At 51.5% G+C, this 10,648-nt stretch overlaps 1 long non-coding RNA gene across 1 annotated transcript; it reads left to right on the top strand.

Moving 5' to 3' along the window:
- Positions 1-8,383: 8,383 nt before the first annotated feature.
- Positions 8,384-9,675, top strand: LOC112936821 (uncharacterized). The gene is made up of 2 exons (XR_003239218.2): positions 8,384-9,149; positions 9,254-9,675. It is a non-coding gene; the product is annotated as an uncharacterized lncRNA (long non-coding RNA).
- The last annotated feature ends 973 nt before the right edge of the window (positions 9,676-10,648 follow it).

Here is a 10,648-nt window from a genome sequence, read left to right as displayed (position 1 = left end):
CTAGCACCCGGAGACCAGGAAAGCTAATATGAGGCAGTTTGTGGCAAGTTAGAAGTAAATGACAAGCATGATATTCTCATGATGACAAGCATGGTATCCTAGTAATGTCGAGCTGATCTCGACGCATGACATGAAGTGGGTAACTTGTATGAGGTTGACTCCAAAGATATGAATTATAAGAAGTTCTGGAACTGAAGCCCCATCTTCAAGTGCCACAACCCAGTTGAAGTTAGCTAAAGGTTCAACCAGGGACAAGTCAGGTGAAGAGAAGATTCCATCCGCAACAGGAGATCGAGCCAAGCAGTCCAGAGTGGAGAAGTTTTGCTAGGCAAGTTTGTTATAAAAGACGCGACGGAAGAAGTCAGACAAGAAGAGAAGACCGCCCAACCTATCTTCTTGCTAGCCTCCTCGAATCTCGGGGACGAGATTCTTGTAAGGGGGGGTGGATTTGTCACGTCCTGATAAATTCATCCCGAATTAAAAATCATTCTCTAAAAGGAATAATAGAATTAATTAAAATTTGAAAAGAAATTGGCAAACACTAAAATACGTACAAGAAAAATTCGAATGTGGCCTGGAGAATTTTTGTTAAATTCTCCTTGGTCTAAAAGGAGCCCTCAAATTTTACTTGAATTTTCAGAGCACCGGAAATATTTATTAAACAACAAAAACAATTATCAAAGTTTATTAAAAAGAAAAACCTAAAAATAATACCTCTCCCTCCTTTGGGCCAAGTCTGGCCCAAAGCCTCCCTCCTTCCCCGGCCCACTCCCTCCTCCTCCCTCTCTCCTCGGGCCACCCCTCCCCTCCTCTCCTCCTGGGCCGGCCGCCCGGCCCACGCCGCGCCCCTGCCCGAGCCGCCCTCCTCCCGCGTGCGCACGCGCCTGTCACGCGCGCGCCCACGCGCGTTGACCGCGCCTGGCAGGCGGGTCCCGCCTGTCGGACCCGTCTTCCTCCCCCAGCCGGCCTCTTCTCTCTCCCGTGCAAACCTAGCGCCGTTCCTCCTCCAAATCCGCCCCATTCAAGCCGGCTGTTTCCAAATTAATTGGGGGGTTTTAATCCCCATTGAATCCTCTTCAATTGCCCCAATTTCCCCCTTGAATCGTGCCCCCAATCGCCGGGAACGCCCGCGCCAACTCCGGCCAACTTCCATGGCCGCCGGCCGCCTTTACCGCCGCCGTTCCGACCTCCCCCGTGGCCGGCTCCCTCTCCTCTCCTATAAAATGGAACCCCCTCGCCCCGTTCTCTCGTTTTAGCCCCCTCCCGCGATCTCCCGTGGTCCCTAGCCACCTCCCCGCCGTCGCCCTTCTCTTTCCCCCGCGCCGGGTGCTTCCAGCCGCCTCTCCCTCCTCGACCGTGCGCCGGCCGGCCGTGCCGTCGCCTTCCCCGGCGTCGCAGCCGCCTCCTCTCCCCCGGCCTGCCCTCCGTTTCGCGCGGTGACCGCCGGAGGCGCGTTCCCGCCGTCGTCCAGTGGCGTTGCCGCCACTGTACCACCTCCAGCCGCCTCTGTCTCCCTGCCTGAGTGCCGGTCGACGTCGCCACCACCTCCCTCGGCTCCGCGACGCCGCCCTCATCCCCGGCATCACCTCCTCCTCGCCCGAAGCTCGCCGGAGTGGCCTCCTCGTCGACGTCCAGTACCTCCCCGTCTTCGGTCGGCTCCTGTACGTCGCCGGTACGCCGATCGACGTCGCCGTCTCCTCCACCGACGTCGCAGCGTTGTCCTCTCCTCCAGCTGCTCCTCTGTTTCGCCGGAACGCCGTCGCCGCGCCGGCCTCTCCATCCTCTTCGTCGCCGGCGTCCTTTCGGCCGCCCCTTCCTCCTCCCCGGCTCGTCGGCTTGCTGCACCACCACCACCCCCGGCATTACAGCGGCAAGGTCGCCCTCGCCCTCGCCCTCGCCCTTGCCTCCCCTCCACCCGAACGCCGCCGGTGTCCGTCGTCGTCTTCACCGTTCATTCTCGCCGGCTCGTCGTCTCGCGGCGCCGCCTCCGTCGTCGGCATCGCAGCGGCGTGGTCCGCGCCGTCCTCGTCTCCGTGCAGCCGCTGTCGGCTGCCCTCGTCGCCTCCTCGCCGGTCCCGGTCGTCGTCGTCGTCGTCCTCTCGTCGTTCCCGGTCGTTGTGGCGTTCGTCCCTCCGTCAAGCCGTTCTTGTCCGTCGTCCGCGTCCGTCAAGTGTGCCGCTGCAGCCCCGTCGTCGTCTTCGTCCTCGCCTCCGTGTCGCCAATCGTTGCGCCGGCCGCGTCTCGCCTTCGTCCAAGGATCTTCGCCGAAGTCGTTCCCTCGCCGTCCGTCTCCGCCGCGCCCGTTCGTCGTTGTCTTTCCCACGCCTCGTCGCGTGGTGGTAAGGATCTCTCCTCTCGCTGCCTCGTCCTCGTCCTTTCAGTGTCGCCCCGTACCCGTTGTGCGGTTGTCGACCCCGGTACCCGTGTACCGGTGTCGGTAGTCGTTCACATGTGCGGGTGGTGACCAGGTAGTGTCCGTGTTAGTGTGCCCGCTCGGTAGCCGCGTGGTTTCCACGTGTGCAGGCCGTGTGGTGTCTAGTGGAGTCCGTTTGTCGGCCACTCGCCTCGGTTGACACACGGGGTCCGCTTCCGTCGACCCGTGGACCGTCTCTGTGTACTCGGTCTACCGTGGTCCTTTAGGTTGACATGTGGGGTCGGCATGTCAACAGCGCAGCCTTTCTGTCTTTTCCAGGCTAGCGCTTCCACATGTTTTATAGTTGCAAAACCTAATTATAATAATCCGCAAATCTCCATGTAACAGCATTAAACTTCGGATGATCATATCTTGGTCATACGAGCTCCGAATCGATCCGTTCAAGTCTCCTAATGTTTGTTATAACCTAAAGAATCCTGTGCTTTATTTTTATGTATTGTTATTGCTTCTTTATAGGCTTGTAGCTTTGCTTGTGTGCTTCGCGTAGTCTTCGTCGTTCCGGAGGTTCCCGAAGCGTGGTTTGCGGTCGTCGCCGAAGGTTCGGAAGGCCGTTATCTCTGAGCAAGGCAAGTCACATCATCCTTGAACATATTGAATCCTAGTTTATAAAATTATTTTGATTTAAATTATTGCATTATCGCTTTATTTAAATTCCCGCGTTATCACTGTTTTATTTAGCCATGCCTATTTACCTTTGTTATGACCTTAATATTATTGTTATTGATATTATTACCTTGTTCACCCTAGATTAAACAAAACCCCAACTAGTGGACACTCTACTCTTGGTACCACTGGTATGAATTTAGGTAGATGCTTCGCTGGTTAATTAGACAACATTAGGTAGTTTTATAACTTTAGACTTGGGGAATTCTCATATCTCTTGGATACTATGGAATGGTTGGCTTATGGTGGAATTGGACATACCCCTCTCTTCCTCTTTCAAAACACCTAAAACCTGTTTTCCGGTGGGGTTTGGGTGCATGCCAGTTGTGGGAAGTAGCACCCCGGCCAATATAAGGATTAAGCTCGGGCCTCTGTTGCAAAGCACTACCGTACTTCCACATGTCTAGTGGGTAAGGCTTAGTTTGTAGCTAAGTCTGGTTATAAACAAAAGTACACGGATGGAGATGGACGAAGTCGGGGGTCGATGGACATCTCTAGGACAAATGAAGGCTACACGAGCTGCGGCCCGGTAGTCGAGATGTCATGGCACAGGGCTGGTGTCCTGCTGCTAGGGGGCTCAATCCTGCCTGCCTGTCCTGGGGGTTCCGACCGTAGGTGGGGTTGGGTCGGTACTCTTGTTTATGGCTAGGATGGGTTGGGAACTATGTCACGTCTTCCGTCCGTATACCGTGGTGGTATGTGGCACGTGGTTACACGTGAGGAAGATGTGTCTTGTGGGTAAAGATGTACACCTCTGATCAGAGTATAATCTATTCGAATAGCCGCGCCCTCGGTTATGGGCAAGCCGAGCAATGTACCCAAGTTAGTGTTTTAAATTCTTAAAATTTGCTTAACAACTAAAATGTGGAATGGTTGGCCTGGGTTGGCTTGGGACGAGCTGGGACCCCAGGGTCGGGTTGCCAGTTCGGTCTGAATCATCGTAGGCCTTGGGTTAAGGCAGGTTCGTGAGGGTTCACGGCCTTGATTAATAACACTGTGTAACTCTAGGATCGTCTTTATAAAATGGCTTTGGGCAACTAAGTGACTTTTAAATGCTGTTTTCTGCAAAACTTAACCCCTATATTATTACCCCTTATACCCCCTTGCATTAATCATGCATCTGCCGGTGTGGCTTGCTGAGTACTGTGGTTGTACTCATTCTTGCTCAATCTTTTCCCCCGTTCAGTAAGAGAAGCTTTGGAGAAGAAGTCTTAGGTGGAGTCCTGGCTTATACCCCAGTTGAGCGCCTGTGAAGATGGAGCCGTAGGCCCGCAAGTCCGCTGCTGTTTATTTTTGTTTGTCAGGCTTAAAGTGCCTTTGTAATAATGTATATATTATCGATATAATAAAGATGTGCCTTTTGTATCATGTGTGTTTGGTGTACCCCGGCTTTTCCTGGGACGGGGATTAATACACTAGCGTTCGGGAAAAGGCAATTTTCTCGGTCACGACAATTGTGCAGCACCGCGTATGGAAATGGACTATATATAGCCACGGGTGGAGCCAACCGGCCGCTTGCTTAAATGAATTAGTTGCAACAATACAACGGTAAAGTGTGGACCCCCCCGTTTTTATTAGACTAATCAATCGTGTAAATAATACAATTTCCCTAAATCAAGTAGTCGGATACATACGAGTTCATAGCTAAAATACCAAGTGCACATATCCCAAGGATAGCTTTCCGTCATTGAATCGTCATGGTTTTCTGAGGACGTCCACCTTCCCTCCTCTCAGGAAGTGGCTCCAACAGCATAAAAATCATCATGCAATATCCCATCCCACACAAGTTAAGAATTTTGAGTCTAGCCAAGTGTAATACACGTCCCGGTGCTTAATAACCGCGAGCACGGCTATTCGAATAGATTTGGTTTACTCACACTGCAGTGGATGTACACTTTACCCGCACTCCGCGACTGCCCAACACATGAGCCTCGTCCCAACACATGAGACGCGTTGCGGCAAAGCCTTTCGATAACCTTGCATTAGCAGTACCCGCTCCATGAACTTTACATCCTCGTACACTCTAGGTGTCCATGTTTCTAGCAGTGTGAGGAGTTCTGGCGCTCCCTAGGGAAGAAGTCTCACACACATATTAAGTTATGGTTTAAAGTTAAGTTCTCTCTCAAACACTCGTGGCAGTCCTACCAATGGCGACACCGATGTAGGGCACGCCACGTGGCCCTACCTCAACGGCTGCCCCACCGTAGCACACCTGCTTCACTCAATGAGAAACCACTATGCATGGATACTGCCTCCGCTCAGCTATCTACTCCGCTAGGTCTATACCCATACGAGAAGTGCGGTTGTACGGGGGTCGTTTCATGCTTAACTTCATATCTCGATCCTTAATTGACCAAGGACGGCACTAGCCTTTTCCAGATACCACCCAAATCCTCCATCCGCCCCAGTCGAAAACAGTTGTTTAGTTTTATTTTTCCTTTCACAAATCATGTCATCAATATAATGGCAATGTGGCGCTCATGTCTCCACATGCCGCATCTCAATTACCTTTCCAAAGGTAATTGCCCAAGCATATAGCATTTGATAAATATAAGTATGCATGATTCTAGAATAGCATTTCTAAGCATTTGTCATAATTGACTAGGGACTCGTACGTAAATATGGTTACGAAGGAATAAGGGGTAAACAATAATCAAGGCATGGCATAATCACAAGTAGTATGTTTATCATTGCATGCAATTTTATTTATAAACAAAATAATTTCTCAATTGGGATCAACATGTTCAAGGAATAGTGATGACTTGCCTTGCTCGTAGTCATGCGGGTCTTGATCCTCGCTCGGATCCGCAACTCCCTCGGGGTCTAAAAGTACGTGCGGAGAAACGATTTGAATTTAATTAGCATTCAAATAAAATCCAAATAAATTCAAATAAAAGTCGAACGCGAATCGATCTTTCTATATCTATATCGACTACAAAGTTTGCAAAACCACGTTATTCCAATTTTAAGCTTATTCAACCTAAGTCATTTTGCGATTTAAAAGTATCTTCTTCAAAATTCAACGAAAAATACAATTCTTAATAATTAAATCCAATATCTACCGCGAACCGATTACTCCTAAAAATCTCCAAAATAATCTATGATGATATAAAACTTTGCAATTCTACGACTACAAATAATCTACAATTAAATTATATTTATTTTAAATTCCTAAACCTGCTTAATCTCTCCGTAATTTCTCTTTTACTTTTCCTTTTCTTTTTCAATTTTCTTTTCTTTCTTTTTCTCTCTTTTTCTCTCTCTTCTTTCCTTCCTTCTTTCTTTTCTTTTCTTCTTCTCTCTTTTTCTCTCTCTCCCGGCTTCTTCTTCCTCTCCCTCGGCTCTCTGCCTACCCGGGCGGCGGCGGCGACCAAACAAGGGAAGGGGGGCGGCTTACCGGCGACGACGATGCAGTGGCAGAGGGGTGCGGCGCACGACGCGGCACCCCGCGTGGTGGCACAGAGGCGGCGGCGCAGCGGCAGTGGTGGCGTAGCGGCAGCGGTGGGGAAGAGGGGAAATGGGGTAAAGGGAGGTGGGGTGGTGCGGGGTGGAAGGGAGACCGGGGGGGATTTTATAGGGCGCGGGGAGGGGTGGCTGGCCTTAAACAGGCAATGGGACGGCGCAGTGCGCGGGGCTTGAGGCGATGGGACGGGCGGCGCGGCAGGGACGCAGGGCAACGGCGACGAGACGGCCGCGCGGTGGGGCGTAGGCACGAGGGCGATGAGCGGCGATGCGACGGCGCGCGAGGCGGCGGGCGCGCGGCGATGGGACGTCGACGGCGATGGATGGCGACGGCGGCTCGGGGCGCGAGGCCGGCTAGGGCGGCGCGGCAACGATGGCGACGGCGCGCGGCGTGGCAGCAGCGACGGGACGCGATGGCGACCGAACGGGCGCGTGGCACGGCAGCGGCGACGAGACGTGACGGCGACGGCGGCGCGGGGCTCGGGGCGGCTAGGCGCGCGCGGCAGAGAAGGGGGCATGGCTAGGGAACCTCATCAAGCACCTACTGTGCAATAAACAGTGCCAAATCCTATTTAACCCTATTTTAGCCCTATTCCCTATACAATTTTAATCCTATAAATTCAACTTTTTACTTAGTTACATGTTAACTAAATTTAAGCACTAAACCCTGATGAAGGTTAATCCAAAATTATTACCACCCATATTTATATTTATATTTTAATTAGAGCCAATTCTTATTCCATCGTAATTAAATTTAATTGACATCGAAACAGTCGCGATATTATTTTACTTATTTCTATCCTCACCTAATCTTTATTTTAAATTATATTTCAATTATTTACTTGTCAATTTCTTTTCTAGTGGTTTATTCCTAATTAATTATTCTTACTCTCGATTAATTGAACTCCGCAATAAAATCTAAATAAAATAGGCGAATAAATCCGGTATGATGCAGTTTATTTAAAAAGTTTTTGAAGGTCCGTATTTTTAGAGTTTTGATTTTGTTGGTCAATTTTTCTGGGTGTTACATAAAGTCCAATAGTAAATCAGACAAGCAATTTCTGATCGAGATACATATTTTACCTCGATTTTCGTTAGCACTTTTTCCAAATGGCTAGAAAGGTACATTTCATGTGAAAACTTTTATGTAGAAATTGTTTCAAGATATTAGATAAATCCATTTTTAATTTTAAAACAATTAAAACTTAACCAATCATGTGTTAATAGCTTTCTCGTTTTACGTGCAATCCTAAACCGTCTCTTTGTCCTTCACTGCATAATCCTAAGAGAATTTTTACTGTCCAGCAGGTACCTTTCCCGGTACGTGTAATCTGAGCCATCAATTTCATTTGACCTAACGGGTGAGAAGGAGTTGTACCTAGTAGTACTGTCTATATGATTTTATATAAGATAGAGAGGTACTGAAGAAGAAGGATAGTTAGGTAATTTCACGTGTATCTTCTTTATCTGTCTCCTGTTTTTTCTCTCTCCAAAAGATGCTGCATCGATCGATGGATCTTGCCAGTGATGGCTCTTACCAGAGTGGAGGCAGTGGGGACCGACAAGCCTCCTTACATCACTTTCCCAAGCTCACCGGTGACATATGCCTTCCGTGCGGCCCTTCCCCTAAGGGCATCACAAATGTGAGCCACTCCTAGGGTGCCCCTACTAACTGAAGGACTCTAGAGGTACTCACCTCTACCATGCAGGTCATATATGGGTAGCCCAATGAGTATCACAACCCAAAAAAGCCCGTTTCTCTCATCTTCCTCTCTTTCCTATTCTACCCCTCTCTTCCCTCCCCCTCTCTCTCTCTCTTTTTCCGTCCAAAGTCCGAACCGTCCTTCCACTCGCCGCCTCCTTCCTTCTCTCTCACCGCCGCTCCCACCGCCGCCTGCTTCCCTCTCTCTCGCCGTCGCCTGCTTCCCTCTCTCTCGTCGCCGCCTGCTGCTTCCGCTCGCCTCCCTCTCTCTCCCGCCATCGCCACCGTCTCCCGCCGCCGCCCCCGAATCGAGCGCACGGGGCGGAGGCGGCAGTCGTCGTCGTCTGGTGGCCGGAGCGGCAGATCCGGGGCGGAGGCGACAGTTGTACTCGTCGTCGTCGTCGTCCGGTGGCCGGTCACCGCTCTCTCCCTCTCTCTCTCTCTCTCCCGTGGAAGGTGGCGGCGAAGACCCCGGAGGCGGCAGATCCGGCGCCACCGTGGCCGGATCTGGCCCTCCGGCGGATGGAGCAGCGTCGGCCCCGCCGCATGAAGACGGTGGCGGCGCCGGCGGTAGCTGCATCGACGATGGCGCCGCGCTGGCCGCCGCCACCTCCCTCCTCGCCCTCCCTTCTTCTCTCCGGCGGCGAGCGGCGCCTCCGCCTTGCCCTTGACGCATGGGTCGGTGACAGAGGGGAGAGGGGTGGAAGAGGAAATCAAAGATCGGGTGCGTCGCCTCAAGAACCTCTACCTACGCAGTGGGCTGCTTCGCCCAGTCCCCCTGCCAAAAGTGAGCGAGGGACGCGTTCCCCAGCTGAGGGACGCGTTCCATCGCGAGGGGGCGATGCGGATGGAAAAGCTAACGGACGGAGCTAGGGGCACGGGTCAAAGGTACGCATTGGTGATGGCCTAATCTCGTTGTTGGATTCAAGCACATCGCAACCGATGTCGCCTCCTCTCGCTGGTTCTCGCGCTCCTCGTTGCCTCCGATGCAGGCGTTGCTGGCCCCCAACGCGCTGTCGTCCAACACCGCACCTCCACACCGTGCGACGTCCCCGGCACCGACCACACCTCCCTCGGCACCAACCACCCCTCCTACTCCTCGTCTTCTCTACCGTCGCGCAACAGCCTCCGACGCAGGCGCCGTCGGTGCCCATCACGCCGCCGTCCAACGCCCCGCCGCCAGCGCCCCCGGCACCGACCACGCCTCCCTTGGCACCACCGGTGCCGACCACCTGAGCACAGTGGTGGAGACACAGTCTGAGAGAATGAGCATCACGAGCTGGACTTAGCTTGTGAGGTTTTCGATCCTACCCTCCAAGAATGAACGGCGGGATTTAGATTGGTATAATATGCTGGACCGGAACAATGCTCTAATCCTAATCCTAATCAATCCCTTATAATTGTTTCCTTCTAATTTCCTATTCGAGAAAGCGACAGAAGATATAGTAGTACCGGTACTCACGGTCAGCTCACGCTTACTCTTTCATGCTTACTCAGCATGACTACGCCCAAAAAGTTTTTTTCTAGGCCCTCGGTTGCGCGTAGCGTCAGAGTTTTTCCCTCGGAACTTTGACAACAAAGGGGCGAGCCGCGAGCATATCATCGAATCCATGTGCATGCCATACGTACGGCTACCACAAAAAAAATCTCGTTGAATGGCTCTCGCTGCGCACGCGATTGCGCGTGGGGGGAAGTCGCGTCGTTGCGATGGTGTGATGCTGAAGAACTTGCAGTGCATATATATCCGCCATTCTTCCCGGCCGACCCGTTGATTTACCAAGTGCAAGTTCATGCATGATCTGCGCCGGTTCGAGCAACGTACGTCTCGTCGATCTCCGCGCGCCGCCGTACGTGGTCGATCGTCGTTCCCGGTACGTTTAGAGAATCGACATATCGATCCATGTTAACATTAATTCGATATCTTGCCGTCTGTATCGTTTTGATGCACCGTCGTTCGTGCATGACGACCCGATGACCGTCGGAACTGAGTTTAGACTTTAGAGAGGGGAGAGGCGCATTGAGTTTTTCTAGCGATTGCGTGACACATAGGGCCTGTTTAGCGTAGCTTATGATTCTGAGAAACAGCTGATTGGTAGCCAGCTTCTAAGAATTTAAAAAAGTTGAATTTCTCAGCTTCTGTCTTCTAATTCATTTCCTATATTCTACAACTACAACTTCTTAGAAATCTGGACTAAAGTTGGACTGTTTGAGGGAACTTCTAATTCTGGAAGAAGCTACAGCAGCTAGAAGCTCCTCCCAACAGGCACTATTCCCCTCTTGTCTTCGTAACCGTCTCGACGTATTACCGATGGTGGTATATACGAAGTACTTTTCATATATATAGACACACACTTTTCAACGTGTAAGATTTTTGTGTGTTCGCGAAA

The sequence above is a fragment of the Oryza sativa genome, chromosome 11 (assembly GCF_034140825.1).
Source record: "Oryza sativa Japonica Group chromosome 11, ASM3414082v1".
Lineage (NCBI taxonomy): Eukaryota > Viridiplantae > Streptophyta > Magnoliopsida > Poales > Poaceae > Oryza > Oryza sativa.
This window is presented reverse-complemented; position numbering and strand designations above follow the sequence as displayed.